This window comes from Xyrauchen texanus, chromosome 22 (assembly GCF_025860055.1).
Source record: "Xyrauchen texanus isolate HMW12.3.18 chromosome 22, RBS_HiC_50CHRs, whole genome shotgun sequence".
Lineage (NCBI taxonomy): Eukaryota > Metazoa > Chordata > Actinopteri > Cypriniformes > Catostomidae > Xyrauchen > Xyrauchen texanus.
The window spans coordinates 41418351-41435448 of NC_068297.1; positions in this window are offsets into that span (position 1 = coordinate 41418351).

Consider the following 17098-nt stretch of genomic DNA (forward strand, 5'->3'; position numbering starts at 1 on the left):
ATACAAACAGGTTCCGTTTACAGCTGGTGTTAACAAGCATTTCAAATGTGTCTCCAGGAGGTTGTTATACGTGAGTTTTTTTGACCACTTCTTTATTTTGATTCTATTATTGCTTCATTTCAAGTGAAATTTGTATTTAGAAATATTTTTGATAAAACATTTTCATGTTGCTATAAATGAATAAAATTTTTCAAAATAAAAAACGATGGTAGAAGTGTGTGCAGATACAATCACTGTTAATATTAGCCATGATTTGTGTGTCAGTAGATGAATACGATTATTAATAATTACATTCTCTATAATTTAATGAAGCATTCATCCAAATCCTGATGAGAATGAGTTTCACTGTCATAGAAATATGTCTGATATTCAACCAGGACACAGTTAATGCACAAAAGAACGTAAGTCCATATTTCTATTCTTCTAATTCATTACACACAGTCCATTTACACAACCAACTTCTTCTGAATGTGCTGTGTTTGTTTATATCGCTGGTGTTTGAGGAAATGGACTATATAATAGGACACAGATGGTGCAATAACCGGAGAAGAACCTCCGAATTACCCCCCATTAGTACGTTGTACGTGCGATTTTTCCAAACCTACTTGCGCCGAGACTTAGCACATGTTTGCACGAAAATATCAAAACTTCATGGCCATGCCCACTGACTTTGAACTTATGGCATAGTTCGCTTAGATTATTGTCTGCTTTTCACGTCAAAACATAAACAGTTGTGCACACATTGGTGTAAAGTTTATGGTAATGAGCAAAAAATCTCTGTGTACTGATCGTTTTATTCTTACAATGTATATGGCCTTACCCAGATACAGGAAAGATGCCTTTACATGAACACATGGTGTCGGCTTGTTTAGCACAATCATTGTTGCAAATGATCTGTATCACTGCTGTAAAATAACTTTTTTTAATGTTTAAAACTATTTAAAATATGCTGTCTTTCACTACGGTCCAGGACACATAAGCACAAAGTAGTAATGCAATGTGTTCACACAAATTTCTGACTACCTCCGTATGTGATCCGATCACAAAACCGCATCACCAGAAACACATCTTAATACCAGGTGAAAACAAGGTCAATGTCAAAGATCACATTTACATGTATAAGAATATTCCTATAATAATCAGCATTTGTTGATATCCCAATTATGTCTTAAACTATATGAATTATGTTTGAGTGTATCAATTAGCATTTTATTTGAACCTTGATGAAGGCCTACGTGAAGAAAAGTTTTGGTTAATTTATACTAAAGTTTTTATCACAAGTGTTGCTATTTGAATCCATGCACCATGAGAGATCCAGCTAGTGTGTAGGTGAGTGTCCAATCAGAGTCAAAACACACACTATTCTACAATAAAACCACATTAAACCAAAATCAAATTCAAAATGTAACCTTTAAACCTTGTCACAGAAACTGATGTAACAGATCGTGTGGTCCACATCAGAAAGATCTGGAGAGGAATAGTGTTTGATACGAGCCGCGGTGGAAGAGTTTCTCTCTTGAGCTGCACAGATCACACACTCCCTGAACACTATTCCCTTTCATTCCCGCTCACATTCTGTTTATTTTGGTGCTCTTTTACACTGAGAGGCCTTGCGGCACAGGAGAACAAAAACATCACGCTCTCCTTCCGATCCACTGCTGGAAGACTCTTCTAAACCATCAGCAAGAAGATGTTTTAGATGATGTATTCTTCCTCTGTGTGACTATTGTGTTGAAATTCAAAGTGGAATACTCTACATATGAACTCTACTTAAACATGGCCCAGACACAATTCACCCCAAAATCAAAAGGAAAATATTTAATAAAGTAAATAAGAATGATATTGTGCAGAAAGAAAATGAAGCCTGTTTTAAATACCATTAAGATTTTTACATTGTGAAAAATTTAATTTTTTACTAATCAAAATGACCTACAAAAACAACCTCCAAAATAAACATCTTGACACATTACGGCAACGAGAAATGCTCTTAATTGCCATGAAAATATTGTCAATGCAAAAAAATATTTTTGTTGCTTTGTAGTCATAAAGCAGTTCACAAAACAATGAAGACATTTGGGGTCAACACTTATGCCGCTTACAGCCTATCTACACTGGACGCGAGCGGTGTGTCAAAAGCAATAGAACCCCATTATAACTAATGATGCTGTCTACACTGGAAGCGTCCGTTGTGTCAACAATAAACAGGTGTTACTTTCCATTTTTACGCAGCATGTGCTGGTGCTCCTACCCAAATTAAACATTTTATAACATTTGTGTCGACGCATCAACGGAAGCGCCTGGAGTAGACAGGGTGTTAAACTCTGCTGATTTTAAGACACGCATATTTTAATAAAGTATAATTAGACTCGTTTCAGTCATGAATGACTCAGTGCTTTAGCAGTGGTTTAATGACTCACTCACAATGCACAAAATATGTTAATTTGCTGCCATCTACTGATGGTGTGATTTGAACGAATCGGTGAACGAATTTGGTATACAAATTCAAAAGACTCGAGTCACAAGTTAATGATAGACAGAGAAACATCATTGTAAAGGGATTTAGATGGGCAAGGAGGCAGCGAGAACTGGCTTGACCATATAAATAATAGTTTAATGAGAAACTTAAACAAAAGTTGTTACTACATGTAACAGTGTAGTATCCCCCCCAAAAAACACTGTAAAATTTAAAAGAGAGACTCCTCCACCCTCTCAGGCGGACGACAGCTGCTCCTGCTCCTCCCCAGGTGGACCGGACAAGGTTTCCGCATTTCTGGGGGATGGCAGGGCTCCATCACTCCAGGTGGTCGGTCAGCTCCATCCCCGCCGGATGGCAGCGGCGCTCCCCCGGGTGGACAAACACACATATGACGGACATGCCCGTAAACGATCTCTCTCTCCCGCACCATCCTCTGCAGTCGGCCTTCATCCCTCTTGGAGGCTTGATTACCCTGATAAGGGACCGGGTGTGTAGAATCACAACCTGGCCCCGCCCTCCGCAATTCCGCAATCATCTAGATTTCATTCACTCCACTAAACAATTGTGACATTTATTGTAGTAATAGGTCAGTAACGAAATGATTGATTCATGTTCTATCATTTTTGTTAATAAATGGATAAAAAAGGAATGACCAGGACAGATGGAACGTGTTGCCAATAGATAGACATGTAAAATAATATATGGTTTGTCGATGTATGGTTCTGGTATTCTGATAACTTTGATAATATATATGAGGCCATCTATGCAAGAGTGGAATACATTAAATGAGCAAATTTTTATAGTTCCATTGGGGACTGAGCCCCATTGAAATCCTTGTATCACCCCTGGTCCTCGTGCTTGACGCATGCGTGTTTTTGTGTCCTTATTGGAGTTTGAAAATTTTGGACCCTACTTGACATCAAAGACATCTCATACGAGTTTGAGGCGAAATGAGGGTGAATCATTTTTTGGTCTTTTTGTAACTATTTTACTTTGTCAAAACTGAGAGAACTTTCTTGGTTATGAACTGAGATAAATCAGCCTGATGTGATTAATATTTGTGTTACACGTGTAGGTAAGACCCTGAAATGTACAATACAGACTTTTTGACGGCATCTAAAATGTAAAATGTTCTATGTATTTACAGCTTTAGAAACGTCATACATGTATGAATCCATTATACTCCAAACAATCACATGCTGTTACAGTCTCCTTTATCACTTTTTGCAAGGTGGGAGATTTTGGCTGGTGAAAATGTTGAGTGGCTAGTGACCGTAAGCCAAAAAGTTAATTTCAAACCTTGCTGTTTGTACATTTTTACATACATTTGAATAATACTAAGATCAATTAACCATAACCCTAAAACTAACCTTTTATAACCATAATAAAAATGTAAGAGGCACAAATTTAATCACTATAATTTATTTAAAAAAAATGGCATAAGGCAGTACAAAAGTAGAATAAACGATAATGTGCTGCATTTGATGTGTTTCAATTGTTTTATGTAAGGAAGAGAGAGGAATTCAAGTTATTCATTTACCAAATTATTATTTATTTTTTTAATCTTTTGATCCACTTAATGAAGACGCTGTCATATCTTCACAATACATAATGAAATTTGGCATGTTGCAATAGGTCATGAGAGAAGTGAGAGCCAATGAGCATATGACTTCACTGTTAGTAAACCTGTAACACTTCTCAAGGCGGCAATTTTTGAATTTTGAAATCAATGCGGGAGTTGATGGTTATGTTGGGCAGATGGAAATGAAGACTTTTTTTTAAAAAAGGCTTGAATTTGGGTCTGTTCCTCACACAGGCCTTTCTGAACTTTTATGATTGTCTTATGGTGTTTTTGTGCTTTATGTTATGGTATTTCGTTTTTGAGACACGACATATTCTGACTCCTTTTGAGTAACATGGCAAACAAAATGAAAATATAATGGTTAATGAATTATTAAATGATTACAGAACTGTATTTATTTTACAGCATATTCCTGGTTAAAATCTTTTGAAATGAGTTGAATTAATCTCATTAATGTTTAAATGCATTCAAATCACCTGAAATATACCATGAATTCAAAATTCCTGGTTTCAATAAGGATACATAAGCATTTGTCCTTATTGCTGTCAATATTGCACATCTAGGTGTCTAAGCAAACGCAAGCAAATATACATTTACTTGAACCACACTTTCCAAAAAAATAAAAGATCTTACCAAAATAAGTATTAATTCTGCTTCTTCTATTCAGGTTCTGAGAATGAATACAAAGAAAAAGAAAAATACTCAAAACAACAGTGTGCTGTTTACAAGTAATGGGTGAGCGAGATGAGAGGAGAGAGAGACTGATGCGTATTGACGGCTGATGGCAGAGAATGTGGCCGTATGGATCAGTGTGTTAACTCCCTGTCACAGTCGCTCTCATCCACACTAAACAAACACAAATGCTGAACTGTGCTCCGTTAGGTTCACACATCTGCCTCGCTCTCTCTCTCTCTTTCTCTGCTGGTATTAAAGACCAAACGCTTTTCCAGTGAACAATGAAAAGAAATGCATTTGTGAAATTCAGAAGCCGCTTCTGCAGCTGGAGTCACAGCTATCGATAAGCATCTGCTTCACAGTACCAAAGTACACACTTACACAGAAAGATGCGGCCGCATTTCCAGTAATGGTATTCAGTTTGGAGACCTAAACCCAGGTTGGCCAAAAAAGTGACATCTTGACTGAACAGCTCTATGTTCTTTGCTATACTTTAAGGGGTCCCCCTGATTGGACAAGTTGTATTTCATGAGTGCTGATTTTAAGAGTATCAAAGTAAGAGGATTTTAAGTAGTGCCTTTATATTAGCCTTTCATCGATATAATGGTATCGCCGTATATGTTTACCGATATGCGCAGATATGAAAACTTTTTTCAGAACATATAATGCAGAAAACAATGCTTTAGAATTGGTGTCATTACGTAGTTTTTCTAGCAGAGCGCACTACAACTCAGTGGCTCTGCAGACGTTGCGGAGTTGAGCGGTGGGGAGTTAAGCGGTGTCTTCTCAATAAGTCGCTAACTAGTTTGTGAAAAACATACTGGAAAGATAATAAACAATGACCCCATCATTTTCCCTTTTCAATATAAATAATATAACGTTAACTCTGTCCCTGACAACCATTTCACTCATGTTTATCATGTTAGCCAGCTATAGGTTGTCAGTGCAGTCAGTAATGTAACAGATTGAAAGGTAAACATTAGAGCATCTCTTTGCAGCTCTGCAGTCAACGGTGCAGTGGTGGATTGTGTCAGAGTGTTGATTTCATGCTACGCTGTTACCTAGTTGGTGAGCTGCAATGGTGGAAAGTAAATAAAGTTCATCTTTTACTCTCAGTGACCACGAGCTTATAGCTAACTAGCTAACCACGTAGCTACTTTCATTGCTTGTCAGCTGAGTTGAAGCTAATGTGTAAACATGTCTTCACCAAACTATTTTGTTCAGGATTCACAGGTTGGTACCCCTTCAACCGAACAATTCCAGTTGCATTTATAAATTGTAATATTTAAAGGTCTGGTTTTCCACCGTTGAAGGTTTACCCTGAACTTGTGTAGCAGAATAGGTATATAAAGGTTACCTAATTTTATATATAAATAATCTTACAATATATAGCATATTTAATCTTAACATATAAATATAAATCCACAAATTTGTTCAACACTGAAGCTGCTACTGTATTGTTACAATCAGCATTAGATTGTCTAGTTTCATTTATTTGTTTGTTTCTCAATAACAGTGCAGGCTTGAAACTCTCAGCAGTTGTCAGTTACTGGTTGAGTTATTCAGCTCATGTTTATGCCGGTCCAGTTACCCACACTGGACAAATAAAGGCTGCTCTCAGTGACATGTAAGAAACCTGCCGCTAGAATGGTCACTATGGCCAGCTGCCCGCACCAGAGCGAGTGGGGTGAGACGCCTGCGCGGGCACACTGACCTCGAACCCTCTGCCAAGGCTGATCATTAAAATGCCAGAGACTAAGCTGGCATGGGTCCAGATATTCAGAGCAGTTCATTAACTTACATGAGGCCCATAATGAAGCAAACACACACAATACTGAATGAGCAGAAAAGAACCAACATCAGTGAAAGCATGTGAATGTGTGCATGTGTCCTCATCTGTCTTTGCACACACAGTGTCATACACAACATGTTGCACACTGGCAGTGCTGTGATTGGCTGGAGTCTCACACAATGTTTTCCTGCCAAAGACACAATGTACGTTTGAAAGGTTATTAAGAAAAATTTATGAATGCATGCTGCATTTTGTGTTTACAATACATAGTACATTACAAAAAAAAAAAAAAACAACAACAACAACAACAAAGAACGATTTGTCCACCATTTGAATGTTTAAAATATCGAAATATGGATTGCGATGATGAAATGACATGATGCCATGCAAGAGTCGAACGTGTAAACGGCGAGCTCTGCGTACTTTGCTAGATTCAAATTATGTTTGTCATAAACCGGTGAGATTCGATACACCCTGATACATATCTGTACTTTGAAGTCAACATGGCAAAGAATTCAAAATCCTCGGGCTCCGGAGAAATCAAAACACACTTATGTGCTCAAGCTGAAACCTCTGACAGGCTCGCAGATCAGGGACTCGGTTTGGATGATGCAGCAGGAGTAATTCATTGTCAACTGGCGAGCATGTCTGTGATGCTGACGAAAGTTGTTGCTGACTTTGAGGACCTTGCTGTATTACATTGAATGATTACTGCCATGAATACAAAATTCTCTAAATTGGTTACAAGAATCGGGGAAGTCGAGAGACAGATTTGCACGAACGCTTTTGCACTAATGTTTCAAAAATGTTATATGCCCGCAGCAAGTATTGTCTTTCATAGAGTCAATGTGGTGAGGAAACCATTTGGTGATTTTCAAGTGGCCCCCGAGTGAATTGACTCATTTCATACAATCGACTGTCTGAGGAAGCTGGGCGCCATTTTGTTTCTTTTTGTGTTGGTTCCGCTTAGGGGCTGGACTTTGTTTTGTGTAGTTATACTCCTTTAAGAAACTCTTAAATCGATGGTCCAAATTGAGAATAGATACTAAGGATGGCCGCAAAATATTTACATGCCCACAACAAGTGATGTCTTTCATAAAATCAATGTGTGTTTCTCACGTGCTTCCAAGAGGGTTTGTCTCACTGAACACACACTCCACTGTCCGAGGAAGCTGGGTGCCTCTTTTGTTTCTTTTTGTGGAATAACACTCCTTCGGGACAGTTGTGGATGAATCTGCTCGTTCTTTGTGTTTATGCGTCCTATTGGCTGGAGTTTGTTTGTGGAGTATTTTTTGCAGGACATTGGAATGATTTGGTAATCTGCTGCACTCATGAAAGAGCCGGCTCACTGAACATTTGTTTGACTGTCCGAGGAAACTGAACGGCTTTTTTCTTTTGAAGCTGGAGATTGTTTTGAGGAGGAACACACCTTTGGGACAGTTTGGTGGATGATCTACACGTTCTTTGTGTTTATTCTGCCTATTGGCTGGAGTTTGTTTTATAGATTATTTTCTGTTGTGAAATTCTGTATTACAAAATTGTATAGAATCACCAGACGATGGCAAATTTGTTGTGGGGACTATCCGTGCTGTTGTGCACATGTTTTCTTTTTTCTGTTTGTTGGTTCTGGTTGATGTTCGGGGTTTGATTGTTGCCCTAATGTTTGAAGGTGGTCTTTATAATTTTGTTTTTGATGCACAATGTTTTTTTTCTAATATGTCAAAATGTCAAATTTTTATATGAGTGGATTGTCTCTCTCCACGTTGAATGTGAATGGGTTGGTGCACCCCATAAAAAGAAGGAAGGTTATTTATTTTCTAAATATTCTTTGAATATTATATTGTGTTTCCTCAAGAACCACAACTTTCCCCGCAAGAAGCTGAAAAATTTGGAAAGGTATGGGGTGGAAAGTTTTCTTCAGTGCTGGCTCAAGTAAGAGCAGGGGAGTCATTACATTGATAATTAAACATCTGCAATTCAAATATCTCGAACAGATTAAAGATAAAATAGGGAGAATCGTTATTGTTTTAGCAGAAATTCAGTGACAAAAGTTGATTTTGGCAAATATTTATGCACTTAACGCTGATGATCAGGGCTTTTTTATAGATCTTGAAGGTATGCTGCAAACCGCGGGCACCCCTCATGATACAAAATTGGGAGGAGACTATCATTTATTGATGGACTCAGTCCTTTATCATAGTGAAGCAAAAGTGTGCAATCCCTCTAGAGCAACACTGATGCTACACAGGATGTGCAAAAATGGTTTACAGATATTTGGAGACTTTTAAACCCATTTGGTAGGGACTATGCATTTTTTTCATCAGTCCATAAGATTTATTCTAGAATATATTTTTTCTTGATATCTAAGTCTCTCAATTCATCTGTTGTTGACTGCTCAAATGGAAACATCTTAGTCCCGGTACAAGCCCTGTTGAGTTTAGAGGTGTTGCCACCTATGGAGAAAAATAAATCATACAGTTGCTGCTTTAATGTATCCCTTTTGCAAAATCCTGAATTTCAACAAATGTTAAAGGCTGAAATCAATGTTTATATGGAGCTCAACTGGTCTTTAGTATCCTCTGTGGGTGTGGTATGGGAGGCACTTAAAGCAGTAGCGGTTGGATCATGTATGCCTAATTCACCAAAAAATCCAAAGCACGAGAACTCATGGAGTTGGAAGGGAATATTATAAGTGCAGAGGTGAAAAACCGAATGTCATCTGATGGCCTCAGAGAATTGACCCGATTGAAATACAGATATAGTACTATTTTGTCATGGAAGGTGGAGTTTTGGCTATGCAGGGCAGGAATTTTTTTTGGCAAGATCTATAAAAAAGAGAGAGTCCTTTTCTGCCATTCCCTCAGTTAAATCTGCTGGTGGAGAAATATTTTCCTTGGCCACTGATATTAATAATGTTTTTAAAGAATTCTATCTTGATCTCTATAGATCCACATCTTCGTATACTGATGAAGATATTGGAAACTTTGTGGTACCATTAGAACTTCCTAAACTGACGACTGAGCAAAAAAATTATCTTGATAACCTTGGAGGAGCTTGGCGATGTAATTGAGGCCTTGCCTAAAGACAAAGCTCCCAGGCCAGATGGATTTGCCACTGAATTTTTTCTTATGCTAAAGAATTGGCTCCACATTTATTAGAAGTTTATCTATCCAGGGCATTACGTATTTGGGTATTTTATTCCCAGAAAATTTATTTAGTAAATTTTGACCCTTTAATAAAAAAGTTTTCGGCGATATAGGCAGGTGGGCTTCATTACATTTATCTATAATTGGGAAGGTTAATGTTATTAAAATTAATAATTCAACTACCTGCTACAGTTTCTCCATGTAGATGTCCCCCTCTATTATTTCAAGGAATTTGAGTGCATAGTGAAGTCCTTAATTTGGAATGGTATACATCCCAGATTAAATTTCAACAAATTGCATATGCCGATTGACAAAGTTGGACTACCCCTAACCAAGATTTAGTTTTATTATCATGAATTCGGTCTCAAACATTTGGCTCAATGGTCATTTCCACCTGAGAGAGACCATAGCATTGCAAAGCCTTTCTATCAAAAGTGTTTAATTCTGACATTTATTTAAATGTTGCCTCGAGCTTATGGATGAACACAAAATTACGTATTAAAAAGTCCCCTTTCTGCTGGACAGAGTTGTGAGGGGGTTAATCTGCTTGGTGACTTATATGAGAGTGGAGTGTTGAGTTCCCCTTCTGTCGCTCTCTCCACGTTGTGTCGGAGAAGCGACACTAGGGGTCTCTCTTGAGCGCCGATATCCACCTCTGATCTATGAAAAAAGGCCAATGAGAGTTGGCAGCCAGTATTTGCATGTCCCGCCCCCGGACATACGGGTATTTAAGCGGCGCAAATACGGGAGTTCATTCAGAAAATTTCTTCGGAGCCGATGGTCTGTCTGCAGTTTGCTGCAAGTTACACACCACTATAAACGTTCCTGTTTCCTCTGACGATCTGCATGCTGTTGGATCTTGATGGCGCACAACAGCGGCTTTCTCCTTCACATTGCACGGCATGCATTGTTGCCCCTGAGCGCTTCGACAGCGCAGACACACACACACACACTGTGTATTAAAAGAGTAAATTTCTATTAAAAGAGTAATTTCTCTAAAAGAGCAAACACAGCGGCGTTGAACGCCCTTTTAAGGACGCCGTCTTTTCAAGATGCCTTTCCGCCCCTGTGTCGTTCCTGGATGCGGTAGAGTGCTTTCCGCTTCAGACGGCCACAGGCGCTGTCTCGTGTGTTTGGGCCGCGATCACACCGAGGCGGCGTTTGTGGATGGTTCATGTTCTCACTGCGAGAACATGACCATGACCACGTTGCGGTCGCGGCTTGCTTTCAACAGAAAGCAAGCCACCCCAGCTGCACCCCGCATCCCCCTGCGAAGAAACCAGCTCCTGCTCCACCTCAACCCGGGCCCAGCTCTCAGCCCCAGCGTCGAGCACCCCGCAGGCGGCGCACGCCCCCTGTCTCATGAACCCCTCCAGGACCCGGAAGGCTCCCAAGCGTTCCTGAGACAGCCGACCCAGAGCCGAAGATGTTAGCTCCGGAGGTGGTAAGACCACTCCGTCCCCCGGTGGAGGGCCGGGAAGAGAATCCTTTGTTTTTTCATGTTTCCACACCCCTGACGGGGCTGTGGTACCCACATTCTCATTAACAGAGCTATTTCCTTTGCCTCTGGGTCACCTGGCCCACAAATGCCGTTCTCACGGCAATCTGCTTTCAGATTACGACAGTCCCGGTACACCGGACGCGGCGATCCCGACTTCCACCTGCCCACGACTGTCCCAGAGGACGCCAGCATCAGACCTCCTCCTCAGTCACGAACCCGCCCCCTGCCGCCCGACGCTGCATTACCTGTTCCGCCCCGCTGCGAGGCCCCGCCGGGTACGTCCAAAATACTCGTCCCTTTGGTGCCCCTAGCGCAGAGCTGGGAAGCGTGGCTTTCGCTCCCCAATGCATCACGCTGGCTGCACCGGACCATTCGACTCGGTTACGCAATTCAGTTTGCCCGGCTCCCACCCCTCTTAGCCAAGGGCGCGGTAGAGCCCGTCCCTCCAACCGAAATGAGGAAGGGTTTCTACAGCCCTTACTTCATTGTACCCAAGAAAGGCGGCGGCTTACGACCAATCCTGGACCGGCGAGTTTTCAATCGGGCCTTGTTAAAACTCCCGTTCAAAATGCTCACGCAGAGAAATATTCTGGCTGGCGTTCAGCATCTAGATTGGTTCGCAGCGGTAGACCTGAAGGACGCATACTTCCACGTCTCAATTCTGCCACGACACCGACCCTTCTTACGGTTCGCGTTCGACGGCCAGGCGTTTCAGTATAAAGTCCTCCCCTTCGGCCTGTCTCTGTCCCCTCGCGTCTTCACGAAGGTCGCAGAGGCGGCCCTTGCCCCGCTACATGTAGCCGGTATCCGCAGAGACCAGGTGCTCCGGCACCTCAGCCGTTTGGGGCTTCAGGTCAACTGGGAAAAGAGCAAGCTCACTCCGGTTCAGAGCATCTCTTTTCTCAGGTTGGAGTTAGACTCAGTTTCAATGACAGCACATCTCACGAGCGAGCATGCTCAGTCGGTGCTGGACTGCCTCGCTTCCCTCAAGCCAGGCACAGTGGTCCCTCTAAAACTTTTCCAGAGGCTCCTGGGGCATACGGCATCCTCCGCGGCGGTCACGCCGCTGGGGTTGATGCATATGAGACCACTCCAGCACTGGCTCCAGACTCGAGTCCCGAGACAAGCATGGCACCACGGCACGCATCGGGTAAGGATCACGCCCGCCTGCCTCAAAACACTCCGACCCTGGACAGACCTCTGCTTTTTACGGGCAGGAGTGCCCCTGCAGCAAGTGTCCCGATGCGTTCTGGTCACAACCGACACCTCCCGGTCCAGGTGGGGTGCCATGTACAGCGGGCACGCAGCAGCGGGCCATTGGAAAGGGGCCCCGCTGTGTTGGCACATCAATTGCCTGGAGTTGCTGACCGTCCTTCTTGCTCTCAGGAAGTTCCTCCCGTTAGTTCGGGACAAACATGTCAGGAGCAAGTCACGTTGGTGGCCCCCTACTGGCCCACTCAGACTTGGTTCTCGGAACTCAGGCTCCTCGCGACAGCTCCTCCCTGGCGAATTCCCCTGAGAAAGGACCTCCTCTCTCAGGGACGGGGCACGCTCTGGCACCCGCGCCCAGACCTCTGGAACCTCCACGTCTGGTCCCTGGACGGGACGTGGAAGAGCTAGCCGGCTTACCGGCGACCGTTGTGAATACCATCAACCAAGCCAGAGCCCCCTCTACCAGGCACCTTTACGCCCTAAAGTGGCGCTTGTTCGCAGATTGGTGTTCTTCCCGAGCCGAAGACCCGCAGAGATGCGTGATTAGGTCAGTGCTTCTGTTCCTACAGGAGAGGCTGGACAGGAGGCTGTCCCCGTTCACCCTCAAGGTGTATGTTGCCGCTATCGCCGCCCACCATGATCCTGTAGACGGCAAGTCTTTGGGTAAGCACGACCTGATCCTCAGGTTCCTGAGAGGCGCCCGGAGGTTGAATCCCTCCCGGCCAGGCCTAGTTCCCTCCTGGGATCTCTCGGCAGTCTTGGCAGGACTCCAGAGATCTCCCTTTGAGCCGCTCGAATCAGTTGGACTCAGGGCCCTCTCTCTTAAGACGGCCCTGCTGATCGTGCTCGCCTCCATTAAGAGGGTCGGGGACCTGCAAGCGTTCTCTGTCAGCGACACTTGCCTGGAGTTCGGTCCGGCAGATACGTCTGTGATCCTAAGACCGCGACCGGGCTATGTGCCCAAGGTTCCTACCACACCATTCCGAGATCAGGTAGTGAACCTGCAAGCGCTGCCCCGGGAGGAGGCAGACCCAGCACTTTCGTTGCTGTGTCCAGTGCGCGCCCTGCGCATTTACCTGGACCACACACAGAGCACCAGACGCTCTGAGCAGCTCTTTGTCTGCTTTAGGGGATGGCAGAAAGGGAATGCCGTCTCCAAACAGAGGCTCGCCCACTGGGTTGTCGACGCCATCACACTGGCTTATCACACCCAGGCCGTGCCCCTACCCTTACGGGTCCGAGCTCACTCAACAAGGGGTGTTGCGTCCTCGTGGGCACTGGCCAAGGGCACCTCCCTAGCAGACATCTGTAGAGCCGCGGGTTGGGCAACACCCAACACCTTCGCAAGGTTTTACAACCTCCGCGTTGAGTCGGTTAGCGTCTCGTGTTTTCTCAGGTCCGAGCCCGTGAGAACTCGGTAACACGTGAGACCGACCGGCCGGTGTATCGCTTGCGCTCAGCGCCTTTTCCTGACGTCAAGGTAAAGTAGTGCGCCTTCTTCCCAGGGCGCCCCACTCCGAGTCGGGACCCTGGTCGATTCCTCCCCAGCCCTCCGGGTCCGCGGTTCAGCGGAGGAACTCGCCGACCCAAGCCACTGCGGGTATCCTGATGGCTACCCTGTACTGGTATAGGTGCTCCACAGGTAAAATAGAAGGCCTCCTGCGCGGACGCCCCCTGTGTGTATTTCCACGGTTCTGTCCCCTTACGAGCGGACCCCCGTGTCTCCCTTAGGCAGTTACAGCTGCCCGGTCGCCGTGCGGTAGCAACTCCCCCCTTCGAGGCTGGGATCTACCACCGCACCATACTTTCCACACGAGCCCTAAGACGGCCGTGTGACGTGTCTACCACTTTTCCTCCCCAAGAAAAAGGGCAGGTGTGGTCTCCGCAGGGTCTGGTAAGACCCCCTTCCCTATATACGTGTAAGGGCCATAGAGAGAAACATAGAGAGAAAAGAGGCCCAGCCAGGCTGGCCCGTTCCCATGTTGGCAAACATCGCCTTGTTCCCCTCCCAGGGTAACTAGAAGGATCCCGATGTTCGTATGGGGCATTGGGGAAGGGTACGTGCAGCCGGGTACAGACGATTTGTGGCACTGGATGAATCCCTGCCCGCCTCTGTATCGGCAGTTCACGTACACGGTTCAGCACATGGCAAGATTGGAATGGGTCCCCTAGTGTCGCTTCTCCGACACAACGTGGAGAGAGCGACAGAAGGGGAACGTTTGGTTACGTATGTAACCTCCGTTCCCGAGGGAGGGAACGACACGTTGTGTCTTTCCTCCGCCATGTCACTGAACCGAGCCACTGTTGTGGCCGGACCATTTCCGGCTCCTCAGAAAAATCCTGAATGAACTCCCGTATTTGCGCCGCTTAAATACCCATATGTCCGGGGGCGGGACATGCAAATACTGGCTGCCAACTCTCATTGGCCTTTTTTCATAGATCAGAGGTGGATATCGGCGCTCAAGAGAGACCCCTAGTGTCGCTTCTCCGACACAACGTGTCGTTCCCTCCCTCGGGGAACGGAGGTTACATACGTAACCAAACGATCTTTTTAAAATTTGGTTCAACATTTTAGGATTTCTAGATCACAGTTCTTTAGGTATTTACAGCTGCGCCACCTGCTTTGCACTGTTTTTGGGAGTAGCATGCACCCCCCTAAAGTGGCAGATACTCTGGAAGTGGTGAATGCTGCTTTTGGAAAAGGCCATGAGGCATCAGTGTATTACTCCCTGATAATTCAGAGTCTGGGGGATGGAGCTTTAACTTCTCTCAAGAGCTTATGGGAGAAAGATTTAAATTTGGTATTGAAGGAGGGCGAGTGGGATAGGATAGTAAAAACATCATGTCTACATTTAGAGATGCAAGGGTGTGACTTATGCAATTTAAGATTTTACATAGATTATACTGGACCCCTTCTAGATTGTGTAGGCTTGGTCTCAAAGACACACCCACCTGCTTGTGATGCCAATCAGATGATGGGGACACAACCCATGTTTGTTGGAGGTGTGTAAAGATTCAAGAATTTTGGTTAAGGGTTCAGAAATTTATTTGTGATGTGTTGGCTGCTCGGGTTTCATTTTGCCCCAGACTCTGTGTTCTAGACCCTGTTATTGGATGGTCATTAATGTAGGAGATGGGTTCATGAAGAGTTGGGTCCTGGCTGGTCTCAATATCATAAGGCAGGTCATCCTTAGGGGATGGAAATCAGCTGGAGCGGCCTCGTTTCTGGAGTGGTCCGTGCAGTTGGGTAGGGTGGCAGCTTTTGAGGGGATGGTTTGTAGGAGGCTGAGCAACACAGGATTATTTAATAAAAAATGGGGTAGGTATCTTGATTTTGTGGAGGGCTCTCGGGGGGAGAAGGTGGAGGGAAATGGGTGCTAAATACTTTTTTATTTGTGTGTCATTGTTGGTTAGATGTCGGGCCACTGGGGTGTGTGTCAGGTGGGGTGAGGTGGGGATGTTCAGAGGGAAAGGTTTATGTAATGTGATTCCGTGTTTCCTGATATGTTTATTTGATTTGTCATTGGAATCAATAAATATTGTTTATTAAGTTGCATTAATGGATATAACTTTACCCTGTTAAAGCAAGTGATTTTATCACACATATTGTGGCTATACTTGAAACAGTGTATTTTAACTTTTAAGGACTGGCACCATTTTTCTTTTTCTTTTTTTTTTAAACCTTCAAATAAGTGATCATAAAACATTCAATAATTTCAGTAGTTTGTTATAATGTTTTGAGCGGATGTTGCAGTTTTTCCCATTACGAATGGTTCAATGCAAACATCTAAAATATAACAATTTACTTAGGCAAAAAGAAAAGGGTAATTTTCACACAAGTGCCCATTGTGTCCATGTTGGTGTCATACATTTCTAGCATTTTCTACCAAAAAAAAATTATTTAATGACTTTAAAAATGTCATGTGGAGTAAAAAGTATTAAAATAGGGGGCATTTACACTGATTCACTAGATGCATATTTATTGTGGAACCAAAAATATACAATTATGAAGATTTAATACAGCACTTTTTGCTAGAAACAAGCCCGAAACACACCTGGGACTTTAACTTTGAAATGTTTATTTTCTTAAGTGCACAAAGCGACCGTGTGCTATGTCTTATCCAATATTCGTGCAAGCGCAAAGCGCAAGTGGTTGTGGGTGAGTGTTTGCGCAATCTGGGTGTAATGAAATGCGCAAAGGGTAATTTGCTATTTTCCAGAGAAATAGTTCATTGTTTTAAGATGTTTTAGAAGCAGGTCTGTTTTCAGCACAAAGTCTAAACTCAGTTCCTGCATTTGCAGTTTGGAGATTCACCAGCAGGTGATGATAAATGTCCAAACTCTGAAAATATAGTGGAACATTAAATGATGTCCCTGACAATCACTGTTGTAGATGTTTTATGAAACAAACATTTATGAGATGTCATGGTTTATTATTATGTTTATATTTATAATTGTATTTATGATCTACTTTATAATGCTGTTTTTCCTCCTGTTGAAGGGTGATTTTTAAGCTGGTGGAAGAAGTTGGAGAGAGTAAAATGTCTTGATTTGGTATCATTTGTTTGACCACCTCATTATTTTGATTATATTTTTGTTTTGTTTGAAGTGTCATTTGAATTTAGAAATAGTTTTGGTTTAATTATTTTGTGTTTCAATCAACTAATTTAATTGTTTAAAATCTTAATTGAACAGTAGAAGTGAAGTGTGTGCC